The following is a 25,033-nucleotide window of genomic DNA, read 5'->3' as shown; positions in this document are numbered from 1 at the left end:
AGCAAACTGCAGCCTAGTCAACTGTGCCAAGTATTCCTCACCAACATTTGAGGACTGATACTCAATTTGGGAGGGCTGATCTACGGGCTAGTCAAGCAGCAGCATGACACAGATGTTATCAGAATTATCACGATCAGTTATTGCTAATTTTTTCTATATGTTAACTGTATATTAAATAAACTTTGTTTGATAAAAGCTCCCTAGTGGGTCACTTGAATCATATCTGGAGTGAGACATCTCATGGTTATGCTAGCCAAAATCAAAGTGCAAAACTTATGGTCTAGGCTGACTTCACAAAATACCTCAAAAATCCCACCCATAGACGCTAGACTGGGCCTCTGTCAGACAGGGAAAACCAACACAAGGCCTAAATAACAAGCTTGATTTGATTGTCATCAGCCTGATGTTGTGGAGATGTCTGTCCATAGTAGCACTGATAGGAGTGATGATCACACATGCATCACAATGAGGATGCCAACTATCATGTGGTACAGTAGAACAGACTAAGGACAGACATTTCAGCCAGAAACAGGATACGGTACACCATAGGCAGCCACAGAATTGTACATCATCACAATTTGTAACCTCATTGCCAAGGTTTACAAGAACATTTCCAGGGATCAGAAACTTTAGTTATGAGGACAGATTGAAGAGGCTGGGACTGTTCTCTTTGGAGAGGAGAGGAGAGATTTGATAGAGATCTTCAAAATCATGAGGGAGATGGACACAGCAGATAGGGAGAAATTGTTCATGCTTGTAAATGGATCAAGAACGATTGGCTCAGATCCAAAGTGATTTGTAAAAAAAGCAAATGCAATGTGAGAAATGTTAACACAGCGAGTGGTTTGATTCTGGAATGCACTGCCTAGGAGTGTGGTGGAGGAAGGTCCAATCGAGGCATTCAAGAGGCATTGGATGATAATTTGAATAGAAACAATGTTCAGTGGTATGGGCAAATCAGAGGAATGCCACTAAATCATAATGCTCATTTGGAGGGCCGATGCAGACATGATGTGCCAAATGGCCTTCTTCTGTGCCGTAACAATTCTGTGGTTCCGTGAACACACTTTATTCTTCTAACCCTACAAAGCTGATATGTCAACTTAGGTTTCTACAATGTACAAGGCTTTTACTGTGCAGAGTTTTAGTCTCCATATCCAACAAAGGATATGCGAGCAAAATACTGTGGATGCTGGAAATCTGAAATGAAAATAGAAAATGCTGGAAATCCTGCATTAGGCAGTTTCTGTGAAGAGAAAAACAGATGAAAGTTCATTGACCTGAAATGTTAACTCTGCTTCTCTCTCCACAGATGATGTCTGACTGCTGAGTGTTTCCAGCGCTTTCTGTTTTTATTAAGGATGGATATACTTGTTCTGCAGAGAAGTGAAAATTCAATAGATTAATTCATAGACTGAGAAGGTTGTCCTATAGTGAGAGTCTGAGTAAACCGAGCCCATACTCGCTGAAGTTTAGAAGAATAAAAGGTGGTCAAAATGAAACATTCGAGATTCTGAAAAGTCTTGACAGGATGGGGACCGATAAGAATTTTGATCTCTTAGGGAATCAGTGGCTACTGAGTGCACAGGAGAGTGGAATTGAGACAAATCAGCCGAACTGTTTTAAATAGTAGAACAGGTTTGAGGGGCCACATGGTCTATTCATACTCCTATTTCTTATATTCAGTGGAACTGTAGAAACAGCATGTTAGGAACACTATTATACACACCTTATATGCAATCACTAACCGACAAAGTAATAACACATGTCTATCTGCACGCTAAACATCAAAAGCAGCAAGTTATTAACCAATAAATCAGAAAATGCTTAGTCTCATAAGTGGGAGGCACTCTATTAATAAAAATCAGTACAGTCATGAGAAATGATCTTGGATTACAGGGTCAAGATGTAGAATCAATTGAGGTGAAGATAAAGAATAGTACAGGAAGTCACGAGTGGAATACATTACAACCCTCCTAACAGAGGCTACACTGTAGGAATGAGTATAATTCAAGAATTAATGGGGCTTCTAAGAAAGATACTTCAAAAATTGTGGGTGATTTTAATCTTTTTTAGATTAGGTTAGGGGGAGGTAGTGGTATTGTCACTGGACAAGTAATCCAGAGACCCAGGGTAATGCACTGGGGACCCAGATTTAAAATCCACCACGGCAGATAGTAAAATTTGAATACAATAAAAATCTGGAATGAAGTCTAATGATGACCATGAATGTCCTTTAGGGAAGGAAATCTGTCATTACCTGGTCTAGCCTTTTTGTGACTTCAGATCTACAGCAAAGTGATTGACCCTTAAATGGCCTAGCAAGCAACTCAGTTAAAGGGCAATTAGGGATAGGCAATAAATGCTGGTCCAGTCAGCAATGCCCACATAGCATTGATGAATTTTTAAAAATGAATTAAATTGGCAAAGGCAACCTGGAGGATGAGTTCATAGAGCATTTTTGGGGCAGTTTCTTAGAATAATAAGTTCCATACCAAAGAGGGAGCAGACTATATTGGATATGGGAATGTGTAATGAGACAAGATTAATTAATGCTCTCATAGTAAAAGAATCCTATCAGCAAAAGTGATCATAGCATGATAGAATTTCACATTCAGTTTGAGTGTGACAAATGTAGTTCTAAAAATTCAATAAATCGTAAACAAGTCTTAAAATTCAATAAAGGCAATTCCAAGGGTATGAAAACAAGGTTGACAATAATGGACTGAGAAAATAGGTTAAAAGGTAGGAGAGTAGAGAAGCAATGGGAGATAATTTATGACTCTCAATGATATTCCAACCTTTTCCGAAACCAAGATCAAGCTATCCCACTCCCCATCATTCTAGTGTGCTCCATGTGCCTATCAAACAGCAATTGATCCTGAAGGCACAGATTATTTTTCAACTCAGAGATGCAAGTAGGTTTTTTTTGATTGACCCTTTTAAGAGCATGTACGTCTATTCTAAAAATTCATAACTCTCACACTGCAGGATAAGTCCCGCATTCCAGCTGAAATGGGATCAGTACTATTTTGAAATGGCCCTGCTGGGTTTGGCTTTTTTCTTGTTTGAGCCAGGGCTCACCCACTTTCTCCCACTGGCAAAAGTAGCACCTGTTGGAAATGGGGATGGGACTTTCAGGTCTGGATTCTCAGCGTGATTTTGGATAAACTGCGGCTTCTCCATCGTTACGTGAAAATCTCGGCCCTTATGTTCTTCTATCCAGTGTCTCTGCCATAGTCAACCTAAATTTTTCCTCTTTTTTTTTCTCTTCACTCAACCCTAAGATTGTGTAGGCCCAAGTCCACTCAACCTCTATATGTGACCTAGCCATTCAGCCTTGACAACTTACCCCCAATCTATGCTGCCAAACTGACACCAACCTGGCCTGGTGTCTTCTCTGGACAAAAATCCTGAATGTTGTGCACAATATCTGCCAGATTCACCACAATTATTCAACACCCGTCTTCCCACAAACCTTCCTTCATGTAACCCATTCCCTGAAACTGGAAACTTGATATCCTCCAATCTTAACTAAATGCTTGGAGCAATGAAAAGTGATTTCAACCTGTTTTGACATGTGCTGCTGTCTGTGAAAGAAATATCTTTTTTAGTAACAAGCATCACGGCCAGAATATATTCAGTTGATGCCCAATCATGTCCTCATTCATGGACTGCAAGATTTTAAACCATTTGGAATTACTCAGAAATAACAGTACGGCGTATATGTTCATAGAAAGTAAAGGACATGTGAGAATAACTGCAAGGTTATAATCAGTTCTACGCAACTGTTTATTGAATAACAAAAAAAAAATATGCCAGCCCTATTCTTAAAATAATTAAACACCCCTCCTATGCCCCATTCACTCCATATCGGCATTTACTTGGCTTTGTGGCTCATCCACATCCATACTTTTTCTGGCCAATATTGCTCATTCTGTTTCATAAACAAGTTAGATTTTTTAATGCTTTCAACATAATGAAATACTCCAACACTTAACAGGAGCATTAAAAAGTATAACACCTGGCCACCTAAGGAGATAATGAATGGAATTCTCGCAAGCCTCCATTGGCAAATTCACTAGGAGGCCCAATACTCGGCTTCACGCGGTATGAATTTACAATGGGGTCTTCCGATGATGTCCACCATGGCAGATCCCACTGGACGCTCACATTAAACAGAGTTGCATCCTGCTGATGGGACACAAATGAAGGCTCAACCAGGATCTTCCCCACCGGATTCTCCATTACACCAGCAGGAAAACATGCAGAACATATCCAGACCAACGTGCAAAAAGTCAGGACTTACCTGAAAGGTGGCCTGAGGCTGTCTTTGGAGTTTGGGATGAAGGCCACCAGCAACCCTGGACCCATGAACACCACAGCAGTGGGTGGGGAGAGTATCTTCCAGTTTCAGCGTGTTCTAGGAGGTCCATCTTCTGTTTTCAATAGTAGCTCAGTGATGTCAGCTGCCTTTCCAATATGGCACGCAGGCATGACGGTGGGACATGTGCCATCAAGCCCGCCCCACCAGGGCAGACAGTGCAAAACCCCTGTATTCATAATTAATTACACCAGGGATGGAAAAAGTATGGATGTGGATGAGCCAAAGTTGTGGCTTCCCTTTTACTCCACAGCGGAATTGTTCCCTGTCCCCACTACAGGACTTAGTCCCAGATGGAAGAATTCCACCGGTTAGGTCAGATGACCAAAAACTTAGGCAATGGTTTTAAGAAGTAGCATAAATGAGAAAAGTGAGGTAGCAAGATGCAGAAGTGTTGGAAGGGTGTTCCAGAGGCCTAGACAACTGAAGGCATGGTCACCAAAGATGAAGCAGTTAAAATTGTCGACCTATGAGCAGACAGATTTGAGGGAGTGCAAGTACTTTGGAGTTTTCATTTTCAAAATGTCCTTCCTCCAAAGTGGTATCCATTCTAGTTAAAACACAAGAAATAGGAGCAGGAGTAGACCATATAACCATTGAGCCTGCTCTGCCATTCAATATAATCATGACTGATCTTGGCCTTCAACTCAATTTTCCCACACACTTCCCATATCTCTCAAAATCCTTGCGAGAACAAAAATCTGTCCATCCCAGTCTTAAATGTATTCCATGATGGAGCATCCACAATCCTCTGGGATAAAAGAATTCCAAAGATTCATGAACTCTTGAGTGAAGTAATTTCTCTTCATCTCTATTCTAAATTACTTTAGAATCATAGAATCCCTAAAATGCAGAAGGAGGCCATTCGGCCTATTGAATCTGCACCGACCACAATCCCACCCAGGCCCTAATCCCGTAACGCCACCTAGTTACCCTGCTAATCCCCCTGACACTAGGGTCAATTTAGCATGGCCAATGCGCCTAACCCGCACATCTTTGGACTGTGGGAGGAAACCGGAGCACCCAGAGGAAACCCACGCAGACACGGGGAGAATGTGCAAATTCCTCACAGACAGTGATCCGAGACCAGAATTGAACCTTGGTCCCTGGCACTGTGAGGCAGCAGTGCCAACCTCTGTGACACTGTGGCCTTTTATCCCGAGACCTGTGGTCCAAATTCCTCAACTGGTGGAAACAATCTCTCAGCATCTACCCTATCAAGCCTCTTCAGAATTTTATAGATTTCAATAAAATCACCTCTCATTCTTCTAAACTCCAGAGAATGCAAGCCCAATTTATTTAGCTTCTCATCATAGAATTACCTCCTCACCCCAGGGATAATTTGGGAATGTTTTGCTGTACCAGCTACAATGCAAGTATATTCTTCCTTTAACGTGGACACCAAAATTGCACCATATTCCATCTGTAGTTTCACCAAGACCCTGTACAACTGTAGCAAGACTTCTTTATTCTTGCATTACAATCCCCTTGCAATAAAAGGCCCATGTGCTTGCAATACCTACATTCTAAGTTTCTGCAATCCTTGTAAAAGCACACCCAAATCTCTTTGAATATTAATCCGGAGTTTCTAATTACAAAAATCTTTTTTTTAAATTCATGCGTGGGCATTTGTCACATTTGTTGCCCATCCCCGAACTGTCCTTTAACCGAGTAGCTTGCTAGGCATTTCAGAGGGCAGTTAGGAGTCACCCACATTTCAGAGGGTCTGGAATCACATGTAGGCCAGACCAGGTAAGATAAGGATGGCAGATTCCCATCCCTAAAGGACATCAGTGAAGCAGATGGGTTTTTTACAACAGCTGACAGATTTTCAATTCTAAATTTTTACTGAATTCAAAGTTTATCATCTGCAGAGGTGGGATGCAAACCAGGAGCGTTTGTCTGGATCCCTGGATCACTAGCTTAATGTAAATACCACTGCGACACCATCTCCCCCCAGAAGGTAAAGGCAACCAGCATGTAGTACAAGTCAACGAAAGACATTTCCTACTTCAATTCACTCCTGTTACCAATTAAAAAATATTTACAGTACATCAGTACATGTGTGTGGAATCATCTCAAATTTTTTCAATTAGTTACTGAATTTTGGAGAATTTACTCAATTTTGAGAACAGAATAAAAACATAGTTCTAGTAACTCAATATATTGCATGAAATGTATATACTCTACTACATTTTGGTTTATTCCTTTGTCTCCCCAGTGCCATCTACTTGACAATATGGAAAACTACTCAGGTTTGTCCCAACTACAAAAAACAGTTCAATATTAACAAGACCAAACTGCCCTATGAGGCTCCTCCCAAACTTCAATAACTGTTCAGTCTAAGTTCCACCAGAGGCACTTAGTTCATGACCTCATTCATCACAGTCTTTATCTACAAATGGACACAAGAGCTAAATGGCTGAGATGAAGTGACAGCATCTGTCCTGGACAGTCAGGCAGCATTTGTCTAAAGATAACTGCCAAGAAATCCGAGCAAAAATAAAATCTATTAATCTCATATATATTTAAAATGAACACAGGTCGGGGGTTAATTGCGATTTGCAGAAGAGAAATCCAAATTCTACAACCCTTTAAGTGTTTCCTTTCAGTCCTGTAAGGTCTGGTTCTAATTTTAGAGCATGTCCCCTATCTTTAGACTCCACAAACCATTTAAATAGTTTCCTTCCATCTACTCCACAAGTTCCCCTCAATCACTTCTTAACGCTCTAAATTCAAGGTAATAATGCAACCGTGTTTGTGTAATTGGTCCTCGCACTTTAACCCTTGGCATCCAGGTATCATTTGGGTAAATCTGCACCACATTCCCTCCAAAGTCAAAATTGTTTTTTTTCCCACTTGTTGTTACTAACTACATTGAATCCTAAAAACTTTGCTAAAAGTCTGAATAGTGGTGTCTTCGGCAGACTTTCCAATAATGCTCTGACAGCTCTAGGTGTACTTTTTTCCTTCTTGACCATCAGATAATTGATGAAGAAATTATTTTAAGATAAAAGAATTTTAAGAAATTCTAACAGGAGTAGTAGACCATAATGGCTCCTCAAACCCACATCGCCAATCCACACAACCATGGTTTTTCTTCTACCTCAGCACATTCCTGCCCACTCCCAATATTGCTCAATTCCCTGACAGAACAAAAATCTACCTCAGCCTTGAATGCACTCACAGATGGAGTATCCACAACTTCTGGGAGTACAGAATTCCAAAGATTCACGACACTTGAGAAATTTATCCTCATCCCAGTTCCAAATGATGGACCGTTTATGACAAGACTGTGCCCCTATTTCTAGATTGTCCTCAGTATCTACCATGTCAAATTTTGAATGTTTCAAAGATATTAATGCCAGAGAGTACATGCTTAATTGACTCAGCTCTCACCATTGGTCAACACTCATCCCAGGGAACCAATATAGTAAACCTTTGGCATTCCACTTCCACAAAAAGCATACCCTTTCTTAGAATTGGACACCACCTCCACACAGTACTCCAGGTATGGCCATCAAGATTTTTAAAAATTCATTTGTGGGACATGGGCGACACTGGCTAGCCAGCATTTTTTGCCCATCCCTAATTACCCTTGTCCAGACAGCAGTTGAGAGTCAACCACATTGCTGTGGCTCTGGAGTCACATGTAGGCCAGACCAGGTAAGGATGGCAGATTTCCTTCCCGAAAGGGCATTAGTGAACCCAAGATGGCATTGTCCTTATGGGCATTAATTTTCTTTTTGAAACCACTTGTTTTAGAATAGTTTTATAGTATAAAAGAGTAAAAGATTTCTCTTGGAAAAACCCAAGGCAGAATGGAAAGGTCCAGTTGAAAACATAAAGGCTAACATTTATTTTACTGCTGTCCTCAATCAACCTCAGCAGTACAGATGACTGAAGCCATGGACAGAATTTTCCAGCCCTTCCTGCCAGTGTGATCTTCCAGTTCCATTGAAGTTGACCCCTCTGCAGGTTCCCTGGTGGCAAGATGGGCAAGCCATGCAAATTGCCATTGGCTTTGGCGGGACCAGATGATCCAGCCAGCGGCCAGAGTGAGCCACCTCTGCTACAGGAAAACCTGCAGTGGCGCGGGGACGGGGGCAGAGGTTGAGAGACCCTGAGGTGTGGGTGTCTGGAACATGTCACCTGGAGCCTTTGAGGACTAATGGTGATACTTACCTCATTTAAACTGATGCCCCATTTCGGTTATAATATATTTTACTTTACTATGCCAAGAGGTGCTGGACCTGAAGTTCCCTCATGTACTAGAATAGAAAGAAGTCTTCAGAAAATCGGCTCATTGGGGGTGATCATGCAGAGTAGTTGGAAAAGGGGGTGCACAGCAGAGAGTGTAAAAGTTGGGAAATTAATGAGTGGGAATCTATTGCAGAGAGGAAAGATATTGGCCCAGAATCGCCATCGCAGAAGATGCACTACGGGGCTACTCAGAAACTCCAATGCAAGGACTCAGTGTGAATTGCTTGGAAAGTTTCAACTTCTGATGGGCAATTCCCCCTGCTCCCTAGGACCCTCTGTAAAAGTCTCCAACTTGCAAATGGAGTTGGAGACTTTGGAAGGTTCTGACTTACTTACCTGAATAAGTACCCAGGAAATGTTAGATAGAAAAAAGCCTAAACTAGCACCTGGTTAGCTATACAACCAATCCCCCACACCTGACTACCTGCCCTGACGAGTGCCCGACCTGACTCACCCCTGGATCCTATCCCAACAACTGAATCTCCGACGAATCTGACTCCCTCCCCCAAATCAATTGACTAACCCCGCCCAACCCAACCAGCGCCCAATCCACCTACCCATTCAGCTACCTCATCCACCTGCCCTCTTACCTTCTCGCCGTGGTTGTTTGGAACAGTTAAAAACTCTTTACTTACCAGAATTCATAGCTAGTGCCATAAAAAGGGGGCATGGCTTCTGCATTGATCCTCTGCGCTGCTCCCTATGAGATTTGCTGCACGGAATCGGATGTGAAGGATTCTCCATCGGAAAAATGCTTAGAAATATTGGAGGAAGGCAAGTGTGCATTTTTCTAACTGACCATCAGGGTTGGAAATAGGGTTTTCAATCCTGATTAGAGGATCTGGGATTTTGCACAAATACATGTAGTTCTTTGTATATGAATCATTTAAAGTTAGCATGTAGGTATAGCAAGTAATTAGAAATCTTAGAAGTCTTAGAAACCCTACAGCACAGAAAGAGGCCATTCGGCCCATTGAGTCTGCACCGACCACAATCCCACCCAGGCCTTACCCCCATATCCCTACATATTTACCAACTAATCCCTCTAATCTACACATCCCAGGACTCTAAGAGCAATTTTAGCATAGCTAATCAACCTAACCTACACATCTTTGGACTGTGGGAGGAAACCGGAGCACCTGGAGGAAACCCACGCAGACACGAGGAGAATGTGCAAACTCCACACAGACAGTGACCCAAGCCGGGAATCGAACCCAGGTCCCTGGAGCTGTGAAGCAGCAGTGCTAACCACTGTGCTACCGTGCTGCCCCAAATTAGGAAGACAAATGGAATGTTGACCTTTACTGCAAGGAGGATGGAGTATAAAAGTACGGAAGTCTTGCTACAACTTCGCAGGACATTGGTGGAACCTTACCTAAATTATTGCATACAGTTTGGTCTCCTTACTAAGGAGGGATATACTTGCATTGGAAACAGTTCAGAGAAGGTTGATTCAGTTGATTCCTGGGATGAAGACATTGTCTTTGAGGAAAGGTTGAGCAGGTTGGCCTATACTCATTGGAATTTTGAGGAATAAGAGGCAATCTGAACAAAGAACAAAGAACAATACAGCACAGGAACAGGCCCTTCGTCCTCCAAGCCTGCGCCGCTCATGTGCCCAACTAGACCATTCGTTTGTATCCCTCTATTCCCAGTCTGTTCATGTGGCTATCTAGATAAGTCTTAAGCGATCCCAGCGTGTCCGCCTCAATCACCTTGCTTGGCAGTGCATTCCAGGCCCCCACCACCCTCTGTGTAAAATACGTCCCCCTGACATCTGTGTTGAACCTTGCCCCCTCACCTTGAACCAATGACCCCTTGTGTTCATCACCTCCGACCTGGGAAAAAGCTTCCCACTGTTCATCCTATCCATGTCCTCCATAATTTTATACACCTCTTTGAGGTCGCCCCTCATCCTCTGTCTTTCCAGGGAGAACAACCCCAGTTTACCCAATCTCTCCTCATAGCTGAGACCCTCCATACCAGGCAACATCCTGGTAAACCTTTTCTGTACTCTCTCCAAAGCCTCCACGTCCTTCTGGTAGTGTGGCGACCAGAACTGGACGCAGTATTCCTGTGGCCTAACCAACGTTCTATACAGCTGCAACATCATATGCCAACTTTTATATTCTATGCCCCGTCCAATAAAGGCAAGCATGCCATATGCCTTCTTGACCACCCTCTCTACCTGTGCTGCCACCTTTAAAGGATCTGTGGGCTTGTACACCCAGGTCCCTCTGTGTGTCTATATCTGGTTTAAACATGTAAGATTCTGAAGGACTTGAGAGGGTAGAGGCTGAAAGGTTATTTCCCTTATGAGGGAATCTAGAAGCAGCGGGCATGGTTTAAAAATAACGTGTTTCCCATTTAAGACAGAAGTGAGGGGGAATTTCTTCTGAGGGCCATTAGTCTTTGGAATTTTATTCCAGAGGGAACAGCAGAGGTTGGGTCAGTGAATATATTCAAGGCTGAGTTAAACAGATTTTTGATTTATAAGGGAGTCAGGATTATTACCCGAGCCACGTGCAAATTGGCATAGGGTACATAAAATGAGAGAGATGAACATGTGGCTCAAGGACTGGTTTGGGAGAAGTGGGTTTCAGTTCGTGGGGCACTGGCATCAGTACTGGGGAAAGTAGAGGCTGTACTGTTGGGACGGTCTAGATCTGAACTGTGCTGGGACAGTGTTCTTGCAAACCATATAACTGGAGAAGTAGAGGGGGCTTTTAACTAAATAGAGGGGGGTGGTTGTTCTGGAGAGGGGATACGCAGGCTTACATTGCAAGGCAGCTATTTAGATAATGATACCTACGGTGTGACAGAAAGGGACAGTGTACAAATATTAACAGCAGCAAATGGAGTCAAAGGGGGAAAAATGGGAATAAGGCAAAACCGATGCCTCTTTATTTACAAGCATGTAGTATTCAGCACTTCCTTAGACTTGGGTAATGTCAGGGAACTGGAGAACTGGCAAACGTCAGACCTTGGTTCAAGAAAGGGAGTAAAGATAAGCCCACTTTAAATTCAGTGGTGGGGAAACTTCTAGAAACAAAATAGGGACAAAATTAATAGTCACATGGACAAATGTGTTAGTTAAGGGAAGAGTGTATGGATTTCTGCAGGAAAAACAAAATCACTTTTTTTGATGAGAGCATTGCTGTCAATGAGGTATACATGGATTTCCAAAAGGTAGTTGCACAACAAAGTACTGAGCAAAGTTACAGCTCATGGAATAAAAGGGAAAGGAGCAACATGGATACAAAATTGGTTGAGTGACAGGAAACAGCAAGTAGAGGGGGCTGGAAAAGGTCTGTAATGGAGTTCACCAGGGGTCAGTGTTGGGATCTTTGCTCTTCCTGATATATATTGATGAGAAGTTTAACAACGCCAGGTTAAAGTCCAACAGGTTTATTTGGTAGCATCCAATCCCTTAACTCTTGTACCACTAGACACTTAGAGTCATTGGCTGCAATCTTCCAGCTCTTCATGCCAGGAGGATCGCCTGGTCCTGCCAATGACACCTCCCCCCACCGCCCGACGTTGCGTGTTTTCCTGCATCGACAAAACTACACTAAATCTACACCAATCCCACTTTCCAGCACTTGGCCCAATGTTATGACATTTCAAGTGCTCATCCACATACTTTTCAAAGGTTGTGAAGTTTCCCACCTCTACTGCCCTCCCAGGCAATGCATTCCAGGTTCCTACCACTTTCTGGGTGAAAAGAATTTCCTTGAAATCCCGTATAAATCTCCTGCCCCACACCTTAAAATTATGCTCTCTCATTAGTGACTTTCAACTAAGGGAAACAGCTGCTTCCTCTCCACCCAGTTCACACATCTCAATCTCATACACCCCAATCATGCCCCCCCTCAGCCTTCTCTGCTCTAAAGAAAACAACTCAAACCTATCCAGCCTCTCTTCATAGCTCAAATGCTCCATCTCTGGCAACATCCTGGTGAATCTTCTCTGCATTCTCTCCAGTGCAATCACATCCTTCCTATAGTGAGGCGACCAGAACTGCACACAATGCTCCATCTGTGGCCTAACCAGAGTTTTGTAAAGCTCCAACACAACCTCCCTGCTCTTATAATCTATGATGTGGAAGCATCATAGGGGAGCACTTCAGCAGTCACGGGCATTCAGCCTCTGATCTTCAGGTAAGCGTTCTCCAAGGCGGCCTTCACGACACACGACAGCGCAGAGTCGCTGAGCAGAAACTGATAGCCAAGTTCCACACACATGAGGACGGCCTAAACCGGGATGTTGGATTTATGTCACATTATCAGTAACCCTCACAGCTTGCCTCCTGGACTTGCAGGCTGTTCTGTCTGGAGACAATACACATCTCTTTAACCTGTGCTTAATGCTCCCTCCACCCACATTGTCTGTGTCTTTAAGATCTGGCTGGCTGTAGGGATTCGCATTCTAATCAGTATTCTGTAACTTGATTTTTGTGTCTCTGTGCCCTGTTTGAGAGCACATTTCCACTCTATCTGACGAAGGAGCAGCGCTCCGAAAGCTAATGGTATTTGCTACCAAATAAACCTGTTGGACTTTAACCTGGTGTTGTTAAAACTCTTACTTATAATCGATGCCATGACTGATAAAGCCAAGTGCCTTAACTACTGACCCGGTCAGGTCTTCAAAGTTTCGGCAGGGGAACATGTGGCAAATAGTGACCACAATTCTGTTAGCTTTAGGATAGTGATGGAAAAGGATGAGTGGTGTCCCAAGGGTAAGGTGTTGGATTGGGGGAAGGCTAACTTTAGTGGGATTAGGCAGAAATTGGCAGCTCTTGATTGGGAGAGGCTGTTTGAGGGTAAATCCACATCTGGCATGTGGGAGTCTTTTAAGGAACAGTTGTTAGGGCTACAGGACAGGCATGTGCCTGTAAAAAAGGATAGGAAGGGTAGGATTCGAGAACCGTGGATAACCAGGGAAATTGAGGGACTGGTCAAAAAGAAAAGAGAGGCGTATGTTAGGTCCAGGCAGCTAAAAACGGAGGGAGCTCTGGAGGAGTACAAACAAAGTAGGAAAGAACTCAAACGGGGAATTAGAAGAGCAAAAAGGGGTCACGAAATGTCCTTGGCAGACAGGATTAAGGAGAATCCCAAGGCATTTTATTCATACATTAGGACCAAAAGGGTTGTCAGGGAAAAAATCGGACCTCTCAGGGACAAAAGTGGGGAATTATGCTTGGAGCCCAAAGAAGTAGGGGAGATCCTAAATGAATACTTTGCGTCGGTATTCACAAAGGAGAGGGATGTGTTGACTGGGAGTGTCTCGGAGGGGAGTGTTGAACCGTTGGAGAAAATCTCCATTACAAGGGAGGAAGTGTTAGGTTTGTTAGAGAATATAAAGACTGACAAATCCCCAGGGCCTGATGGAATCTATCCAAGGCTGCTCAGGGAGATGAGAGATGAAATCGCTGGGCCTCTGACGCAAATCTTTGTCTCGTCACTGGACACAGGTGAGGTCCCAGAGGATTGGAGGATAGCTAATGTGGTCCCGTTATTTAAGAAGGGTAGGAAGGATAACCCGGGTAATTATAGGCCGGTGAGCTTGACGTCCGTGGTGGGGAAGTTGTTGGAGAAGATTCTTAGAGATAGGATGTATGCGCATTTAGAAAGGAATAAACTCATTAACGATAGTCAGCATGGTTTTGTGAGAGGGAGGTCATGCCTCACTAACCTGGTGGAGTTTTTTGAAGAAGTGACCAGAATGGTTGACGAGGGAAGGGCCGTGGATGTCGTATATATGGACTTTAGTAAAGCGTTTGACAAAGTCCCTCATGGTAGGCTGGTGAAAAAGGTTGGATCTCATGGGATAAAGGGGGAGGTGGCTAGATGGGTGGAGAACTGGCTTGGTCACAGAAGACAGAGGGTGATAGTGGAAGGGTCTTTTTCCGGCTGGAGGCCTGTGACTAGTGGTGTTCCGCAGGGCTCTGTATTGGGACCTCTGCTGTTTGTGATTTCTATAAACGATCTGGAAGAAGGTGTAACTGGGGTGATCAGTAAGTTTGCGGACGACACAAAATTGGCAGGACTTGCAGATAGTGAGGAGCATTGTCAGAAGCCACAGAAGGATATAGATAGGCTGGAAATTTGGTCAAAGAAATGGCAGATGGAGTTCAATCCTGATGAATGCGAAGTGATGCATTTTGGTAGAAATAATGTAGGGAGGAGCTACACGATAAATGGCAGAACCATAAAGGGTGTAGATACGCAGAGGGACCTGGGTGTGCAAGTCCACAGATCCTTGTAGGTGATGTCACAGGTGGAGAAGGTGGTGAAGAAGGCATATGGCATGCTTGCCTTTATAGGACGGGGCATAGAGTATAAAAGTTGGGGTCTGATGTTGCAGATGTATAGAACGTTGGTTCGGCCGCATTTGGAATACTGCATCCAGTTATGGTCGCCACACTACCAGAAGGACGTGGAGGCTTTGGAGAGAGTACAGAGGAGGTTTACCAGGATGTTGCCTGGTATGGAGGGGCTTAGTTATGAGGAGAGATTGGGTAAAATGGGGTTGTTCTCCCTGGAAAGACGGAGGATGAGGGGAGACTTAATAGAGGTGTATAAAATTATGAAAGGCATAGATAGGGTGAACGTTGGGAAGCTTTTCCCCAGGTCGGTGGTGACGTTCACGAGGGGTCATAGGTTCAAGGTGAAGGAGGGGGGAGGTTTAACACAGATATGAGAAGGACATATTTCACACAGAGGGTGGTGGGGACCTGGAATGCGCTGCCAGGCAAGGTAGTGGAGGCGGACACACTGAGAACGTTTAAGACTTATCTAGATAGCCATATGAACGGAGTGGGAATGGAGGGATACAAAAGAATGGTCTAGTTTGGACTAGGGAGCGGCACGGGCTTGGAGGGCCGAAGGGCCTGTTCCTGTGCTGTATTGTTCTTTGTACTGAAAGGGTTAATAATCATAAGTTTAAAAATCACATAAGCTGCTATGAGGAAAAACAGAGGTATTAGAGTCATAGAGGTTTGCAGCATGGAAACAGGCCCTTCGGCCCAACTTGTCCACGCCACCTTTTTTTTAAAAACCCCTAAGCTAATCCCAATTGCCCGCATTTGGCCCATATCCCTCCGTACCCATCGTATCCATATAACTATCTAAATGCTTTTTAAAGGATAAAATTGTACCCGCCTCTACCTCGTGCAGCTTGTTGCAGACACTCACCACCCTCTGTGTGAAAAAATTGCCCCTCTGGACACTTTTGTATCTCTCCCCTCTCACCTTAAACCTATGCCCTCTAGTTTTAGACTCCCCTACCATTAGGAAAATGTATTTATAAAAGTCTTCACAGATAAGCACCAAGGCCTTTCGTCTGCGATAATTCATTAAATCAGACATCTGACCTGGGAGGAGGAGTGATATACAAAGACTGGGATATCAATACCTTGGAGCAATGATGAATTAGGTCAGCTAACATGATTAAGTCTTCACACTGATTGGATATTATAATTAAACAGAGGTGTAATGATTGTGATTGGTTTTAATATCTGCATCTTATGCATGATGCAATCTTAATCAATAGCTAAAAATGTATAGTGATTACCCATTTACCTTGATTGGTATATGCCAATTACTTGTAATTGAATTTGAAACTATAACTGATTGCATATTCCTGAAGGCTAGCTACAGGTTCTGACCTGTGACTTTCTAGCGTCCTTGCTATATAGCTAGAATTAAAAACAGCAGTCTAAGAGAACTCCATGACTTGGTCTGGTTACTTGAAAGCAACAAAGTTGTGATCAGTTAAAAGGCTAAATATCAAAGCCCACAACACTCCCTATTAACCAGTGCTGCCACCTTCAGGGATCTGTGGACAAGCACTCCAAGATCCCTCTGAGCCTCCTAGTGTCCTGCCATTCATTGTGTACTTCCTTGTCTTGTTATTTGTTACTCCTTCCAAAGTGCATCACCTCACACTTTTCTGAATTAAATTCCATCTGCCACTGATTCGCCGATCTGACCAACCAGTCTATATCTTCTTCCAACCCAAGACCTTCTTCCTCACTATTAACCACCCAATCTTCGTGTCATCCGCAAACTTACTTATCATTCCCCCCACATTCTCATCTATATCGTTTATATATAATCATGAACAATAAGGGATGTAGCACTGATCGCTGTGGTATGCCACTGGATACTAGCCTCCAGTCACACAACAACCTTCTATCATGACCTTCTGTCCCCTGCCACCAAGCCAGTTTTGTATTGAACTTGCCAAGTTACTCTGGATCCCATGTGCTTTTAGCCTCTTTATCAGTCTCTCATATGGAACCTTGTCAAAGGCTTTGTTGAAATCCATATAACTTGCATCAACTGCACTACCCTTATTTACACACCCAATCATCTCCTTGAAAAATTCAATCAAATTTGTTGAGCATGACCTCCCTCTGATCAAACCTTGCTTCTCCAAGTGGAGATGGATTCTCTCCTTTTGAATTTTCTCCAATAGTTTCCCCACCAATGATGTGAGACTCACTAATCTGTAATCCCAGCCTTCTTGAAAAGTGGAACCACATTAGCTGTTGGCCTGTCCAATCCACTGGCACTTCTCCTGTATTGTGGAGATGCCGGCGTTGGACTGGGGTAAACACAGTAAGAAGTTTAACAACACCAGGTTAAAGTCCAACAGGTTTATTTGGTAACAAAAGCCACACAAGCTTTCGGAGCTCTAAGCCCCTTCTTCAGGTGAGTGGGAATTCTGTTCACAAACAGAGCATATAAAGACACAAACTCAATTTACATGAATAATGGTTGGAATGCGAATACTTACAACTAATCAAGTCTTTAAGAAACAAAACAATGTGAGTGGAGAGAGCATCAAGACAGGCTAAAAAGATGTGTATTGTCTCCAGACAAGACAGCCAGTGAAACTCTGCAGGTCTAGGCAACCTGGGGGTTACAAATAGTGTGACATGAACCCAATATCCCGGTTGAGGCCGTCCTCGTGTGTGCGGAACTTGGCTATCAGTTTCTGCTCAGCGACTCTGCGCTGTCGTGTGTCGCGAAGGCCGCCTTGGAGAACGCTTACCCGAATATCAGAGGCCGAATGCCCGTGACCGCTGAAGTGCTCCCCAACAGGAAGAGAACAGTCTTGCCTGGTGATTGTCGAGCGGTGTTCATTCATCCGTTGTCGTAGCGTCTGCATAGTTTCCCCAATGTACCATGCCTCGGGACATCCTTTCTTGCAGCGTATCAGGTAGACAACGTTGGCCGAGTTGCAAGAGTATGTACCGTGTACCTGGTGGATGGTGTTCTCACGTGAGATGATGGCATCTGTGTCGTTGATCCGGCACGTCTTGCAGAGGTTGCTGTGGCAGGGTTGTGTGGTGTCATGGTCACTGTTCTCCTGAAGGCTGGGTAGTTTGCTGCGGACAATGGTCTGTTTGAGATTGTGCGGTTGTTTGAAGGCAAGAAGTGGGGGTGTGGGGATGGCCTTGGCAAGATGTTCGTCTTCATCAATGACATGTTGAAGGCTCCGGAGGAGATGCCGTAGCTTCTCCGCTCCGGGGAAGTACTGGACAACGAAGGGTACTCTGTCCACTGTGTCCCGTGTTTGTCTTCTGAGGAGGTCGGTGCGGTTTTTCGCTGTGGCGCGTTGGAACTGTTGATCAATGAGTCGAGCGCCATATCCTGTTATGAGGGCATCTTTCAGCGTCTGGAGGTCTCCTGTAGCCAGAGAAAGCCCCTCTAATTTCTCCCCTTGCCTCCCACAACAGGTTCATCCGGACCTGGGGATTTGCCCAATTTTAAGCCCACCAAAACCTTCAATACTTTCCCACTTCCTATGTCAAACTGTTCCAGAACTTCACAGTCCCTCTCCCCTTCTCACATCCTCCTTCTCCTGAATGAGGACAGATGTGAAGTGTTTGTTTAACAACCTACTCATGTCCTCTGGCTCCACACACAGAGTGCCCCTTGGTCCCTATTTCCCTGGTTATCCTCTTCCCCTTAATATACTTATAGAATATCTTGGAATTCTCCCTAATTTTACCCACCAATGGTTTTTCATACCCCTCCTTGATCTCCTATTTGCTTCAAGTACTCCCCCCCCACCCCCCACCCCACCCCACCCCTGCACTCTGCTGATTTGCTCCCATAGTACCTGTTAAAAGCCTCTCTTTTCTTTCTTATCCAGTCCAAACATTCCTAGACATCCAGGGTTAATGAAACCAAGCTTAGAAAATTATCCTGAAAGCTTTTCCACAACAAATTTAGATAAATCCAGGAGGGTTTCTTCAATGCTCATACTGAAATACTAACACTAAAATAGCATTTGCTTGGCTGACAATTTTATAGGTCACTGCCAATAATTTTATCAAGTCCAAGTTAATTAAATGCACCTGAAATTCTAACCTCTCTTCCAGCTTTATAGCAGAATTGTTAATGCCTGGTCACGTTATCTAAATACTATTAAAAATTATTATTCTATCATGTATGCTGTGTATTGTATCAGAATTTTTATAAATCTGCAGCATATACACTGTTGCTGGAATTTCACTGATTACATTTTGTATGAAGATTTAATTTGAATTATAATTTCACGAATATCACTCTGTCCATGACATTAATAAAATATTTTTGTGATTCACTGAACATGATTGGCATTACACCTATGCATTAGCTTGAAAGTCAAACCACACTATGTAATTGAGGCAGCAGTTTCTGGGGGATGGGCATACTTGCACTACTAAATGACATGGTGCAGGAATGATGCACTGCAAGTGGCGTATGTAGGCAGAAAATTCAATTGCCAGGAATCACCAGTGAGTCATCCCATAATTCTTCAGTGATGTAATCACCACCACATTTCTATAGAATATGCTGTATTCAATATTCTCCTGCAGATTGCTGTAGCTATGAGAGATGCATATACATCAGTTATATAGACAGCTATCTGCAGTGAAGTGTTAAATGTGTTTTTTGGAAATACAGACAATGAAGTGACAATGATAAGGACAATATAAACGGACGAAGCACAGGGTCATTCTGCGAAGCAATTTCAGATCTACCATAAGCAAAGCAGCCTGACCTAAAAATCTCATTTAACAAAAAGAAAAATACACTTCATTCAAATCATAGAGAATGAAAAAAAGTTTATATACATCCTATAATAATAAATCTATGTATGGAATGTTAGCTTTGAAGGATTAAAGTAGAAAATGTTTTTTTTAAACTTGCAGCTTCCTTTATTGAAAATATTATGGGTAGAATCTGCCCAAACAAATTCTAAGTGTCATAACTGTGTGAAAATGGGAATGTTTCACACCAATCTTTTGAAAGAGCTTGACACTGCAATGCCCCCCATCATAGCCCAAACCCCACTCAGGCTCCACCCCTTCGCATGGCCTCTGGCACACTTGTGGTGCCCAAACAGGAATTGCTAGGAGAGCACTGCCCCTCCATTCCCCCTACCACCTGGGGCTTCAATGGCCTCCGATCCCCCCCACCCCCTCCCCAGTGAGGCCTTGGCATTTTGTCTCTACAGATCAGCGGTGATTCCCGCTGGTGTGATGTCATGCCGGTGAGGGCGGAAGCAGCCGAACAAGGCAAGTGCTTTTAAATCAGGTCATTTTTGTGATAATAGGCTTTGCACCCTTTCTGGGTGAAAGCTGTTCTCGCTGGTAAAAAGGGGCTGGGAGGATAGCAATCAGATTCGCTCCCAGCGCAAATCGGATTTTTGTCTTCCCATGCTATCTTCCCAGCTTGCTACACTAATCGACCAGCATTGTGTGCCGGTAAATTGCACCCTATATGTTTTATTCCTTTGAAGTATCTACAGAGCTTGCAATCCAACATGACATAATTCAATTATTGAGATAAATGTTAAAAAATAATTGTACAAAACTAAAATTCGACAGAAATCTTTTGGATTTTCCATTGAAACTTTAATGAAAATCATGAGACTAGATTTTCTCCGCATAATACCATAAAATTTTATAGGACATAAGACGAACGCTAGCCCATCATGACTATGATGATGTTTGTCTTCCCACAAGCCAACTAATCTAACCCACTCAACTGCGCATTTGTTCTTCTCTTTAATATTCTTCTTTGAATTCCATTTTAAAAGAATTTATGGACTCCTCTTCAGCAACAGTGTGTGGGAGAGAAATCTACATTTAATCATCCTTGCTGTAAAGAATATTTTCTAGTCCCTCCTTTAACTCTTCTGAAGTTGTGGTCTCTTGTCACACCTGCAGAGAAAATGATGATCATTCTCAGTTTCACAAGGGTAAATCGTCCAGGTTCATGTGGCCACACTTTCAAATGTAATCATCAAGGGCAATGTTCAAGCCACACTGCACAGGTAGTTTAATCAAATTTCTCCAGTCACTTCAAACATATTCTTAAGTTCTGGAAATATATTTGTTAGGTAAATAAACAGGCCACATTTAGAAAAATGCATTGCTGTGATTCTTTATAGCGCGAGAAAGATTTTTTTTTAAACCTCAAAGTGTTCAGTGGGGTGTGTGATATCCCATATTTATACAAGGGTACTGTGTAATTATATATCTTAAACATCCCCATCGCATTAAAACTGCTTTGCCAGTTCAGATAATACTCAACCATTGTTTTTTTGCCAAACACAGCCTAAAATTTGGCCAAATGTGACAATGCAATTACTACCTAGATTCCATTTTAAAAAATTTCTCCATAATCTTTCTTTCACCTCTGTATTCACGTGTTGATACTGTAATCTCAATTTGACTGGTAGAGAACATGCAGCATTCAATATAAAACTAGTCGAACTATAAAAAATAGACAGAAGCAATACACAAGTCCACAGAAACGTTACTTTGTCAAATATATCTTCTACTGTTTATAGACAGTAAATCAGAAACAACTATTACATTGAAGTACCTCAGCATGTACAATTCAAGGTCTAGTACACTAAGGTCAGATTTTATCCAAGGACAGGAACCAGAAAAGATTACAACATTTGTCAATCAAATTTTGCAGTTGTGAGAATTGATTATAAAAAGGCATCAACTTGGTACAGTTGGTTAATTGTAGAAATGAAATAATTTTACATATCACAGTAACTGATATTTAATGAGACATACAGAATAATTTACATTTACTTTTAAAACTCAATTTATCTTCCATGAATAGATATTTCTAAAAACCACTATCAGTGAAATCAACACCAGAGCAAAGTGAAAAAGTGCTTATGCATGCACAGAGTTGCTGTGTAAATCGCATATTAAAGGAGTCCTATGTGCTATAGACATCATTGAAACTTCTGACTAAACACCAGCCAGTCACAGAATGATACTGTATCACCAGAAAAATGAGCAAGACGTGTGAACCTGAACTTTTAACACAAGGTCACACCAACGTGGGAAATGCATAGGCATTCAGTCTGTGAAAATCACACTCCCAAACACACATCACAGGCTAGCAAACTGCGGTCCACAGGCCTAAGAGTTCTGCAGGGATATCTCACAGAGACCCTGAGGTCACAGGTTTCTCCTGTCACTATGTTTTTGCACTTGATGCTTTGTTATCACATTAGTTCTATTGCACCATCCTAATAAAGGTCTTCTGAATTGTCTTTGCAGGATGGGATGGGGGTGGTGGTAGCAGCTGACAACTCTATCTTTCAGAAGTTAGTACCGGGAATTCCAGGAATGTGTCAAAACTTGTAGAAGCTCCCAACACTAAAATGTTTGTAAACTGTTCTGTATATTTATTCAGACAATACAGTGAAGCTGATGGCTCAAACGTTTCCTTGATCACCACCTAACCGCCTGCACATGCAAATCATGGACATATATGAAAGAATACACAACTGGATGATTTTAACTTGGCCTTAAACAAATTCTACAGCTAACTTCGTATCAGAAAGCGGTGGACACTAATTTTTCTTCATACAGCACAAATGCGAAAACACAAACAGTGGAATAAGAAAAAAATATATAAACAAGGCATCCAATACTGTCGGCATTTCCAAACATACCAACAGAATTTGAGTTTAACATATAGACGACGACCTTCTAACCAGGCAGATCTAACCACTGGGTTAATCTCCACAATGTACCAGTTGAAAATCTGGATTAGGTTTGGGGGTTAGATGTCAGCAGCTTCCAGCAGACCTTGGCATGTTCTCCAATTTCCCTGTGTGACACTCTGAAGCAGAGCTGGCCTAGGCGCATTCCCCACTAACATTACATCACTGACCGCGTTTGATTAAAATCTGCACCGCAACAGGCTGAAGAGGAACCCGGATTGACATAAATTCCCGCTGCAGTGGACTGCAAAGCCCACCCGGGGCTTCTGCTGCAATAAAACATCAGAATGCTTTGCTCAGATACAGAGAGAGAAAAAAATAAACTGAAGTCCTTCAGTCAGGTTACAACCACATTCACTCGCATAAAAAAAGACAGTCAATCGCACAAGCTGAAACTTAATGAGATATTGCATTATTATTGAATAATTTAAACAGATCATTACCTGAGAGCTACAGTTTATGAAGGTCATTTTACACGTTTTCGGGAAAAACAGCCATAGTCACTCACCAAATATATAATCGGCAAAGCTCTGCGGCAGTGGGGATCTTCCACACATGCTTCACTCCAGTTTGTCCTTCCACAATCTAATTAGAGGTGTATGTTTATATATAGATTTTTTTCCTCTTTCAAATGTTCATTACTTTCCTCTTTACGTCGGCGCTGGAGTGGGGGGGAAAGGGATGGACAAGGAAAAGCCGAGTCTCTGCGTCGTGCAGCTGAGTGCAAGTTAATCAGCGCATCCTCCAGCTGTGCGCTGCCGATTCCTGCAGGCGGCACGCGCTTCCCGGGCACGGGGCGACAGTGTATCAATAAATGGCAACCTGAACCTGGAGCCGGCTCCACATCACTGCCACTTAATGCAGGCAATGCAACTGCACTGCAAATCCTGCCAAGATTTCTCAAATAAATTGATTTTTTGGGGGGGGGGGGGGGGGTTGCTGCTGCTGCATCCTGTCTGTTTTCATCACTGTAACTTCATTCTAACTGAACTCATTGTCGTTCCCTTCACGGTCTGGAGAGATGAAGTTTTCACATAACTTTTAACAGGGCCATTACAAAGGTCTTTGGTCATTAAGAGAAAATTAACTTCTTTTTCAATGAAATGGCAAACCGTTTACAAAGGGCAGAAAGGGCTGCCCGAGAACAAAGCAAGAAGTTTAACAACACCAGGTTAAAGTCCAACAGGTTTATTTGGTAGCAAAAGCCACACAAGCTTTCGAGGCTCTGAGCCCCTTCTTCAGGTGAGTGGGAATTCTTTAACCTGGTGTTGTTAAACTTCTTACTGTGTTTACCCCAGTCCAACGCCGGCATCTCCACATCATGAGAACAAAGCGACAGCACTGCAGGAGAACGGAAAGTTCACCAGTTCTCTTCCCCCCGTCCCCCAGCCTGAAGAACCTCCCGCAAAAATAAACAATCGCCTGTACCAGTTCCTGCCCCTCCGCATGATCTACAATTGTTACAGACAAGTGAAGTAGTGACATCTTCCAAACTTGGCATCACCTACTGAATGTGAAATGGAGAAGAGGAATGGCATGGGAAAATGAAAATCGCCCTAATTATTAAAAGGCACAGAAAGGAGGAAAACAAAACTGGATGAGGGTAGAAGGGTAAATGGGAGAATCCAGGGAACGAATCCAAAAGTGTCTGCCAAGGATAATTGACAGATATCCCAGCAAACCTTCACAGGAGAGGAGACAGGTGACAGGAGCCAACTCCAGGGAACGTTGTAGCAGATTTAATTGGCTATGCGACCGTCCAATTTCGAAGCACAAAGCTCTGAGGGACTATTAGAGGTCCTCTCTATGGTTTCTTATCCAGTTGCACAACAGTTTTTAGTACAATAACTACACCTTCATGACATCAGTAAAAAAAACTCCATTGGTTTGTTTTATACATTCATGGGATGGCGGGGGTGGTGGTGGTGGGGGGGGGGGGGGGGGCGGTGGTGTCCCCAGCATTTATTGCACGTCCCTAATTGCCCTTAAACGGAATGGCCTGCGAGACCATTTAAGAATGAATCACATTGCTGTCAAATCAGGAATCATGCGTAGACCACAGAATTTTCTCTGCCAAGGGACATTAGTGAACCAAATGGATTTTTACAATAGTCAACAATGGGCAGCATTAATGGCAGACATCTTAATTTTAGATTTTTTTAATTGAATTAAAATTTCACCAGCTGCTGTGGGATTCAAACCCAGGTCTCCAGAACGTTACCCAGATCGCTGCGTTACTAGTCTATTGACAATACCACTATGTGTCCACTTCCCTCTGTCACTATGTCACCATCAAGGGGCCGCAAAGCAATTAGCACTGCTGCCTCACAGTGCCAGACACCC

General features: G+C 43.0%; 1 protein-coding gene across 2 annotated transcripts in view; it reads right to left on the bottom strand.

Moving 5' to 3' along the window:
* The window catches only part of dtna (dystrobrevin, alpha), a 268,122-nt gene extending 244,826 nt beyond the window's left edge, over positions 1-23,296 (bottom strand). The window contains exon 1 of one of the 2 annotated variants that reach the window (XM_078216104.1): positions 23,199-23,296. The gene's annotated coding sequence lies outside the window, so the exon portion shown is untranslated. The remainder of the gene's footprint in view (positions 1-23,198) is intronic. The other variant, XM_078216118.1, reaches the window with a different exon arrangement.
* Positions 23,297-25,033: the final 1,737 nt, after the last annotated feature.

Source organism: Mustelus asterias, chromosome 7 (assembly GCF_964213995.1).
Source record: "Mustelus asterias chromosome 7, sMusAst1.hap1.1, whole genome shotgun sequence".
Lineage (NCBI taxonomy): Eukaryota > Metazoa > Chordata > Chondrichthyes > Carcharhiniformes > Triakidae > Mustelus > Mustelus asterias.
This window is presented reverse-complemented; position numbering and strand designations above follow the sequence as displayed.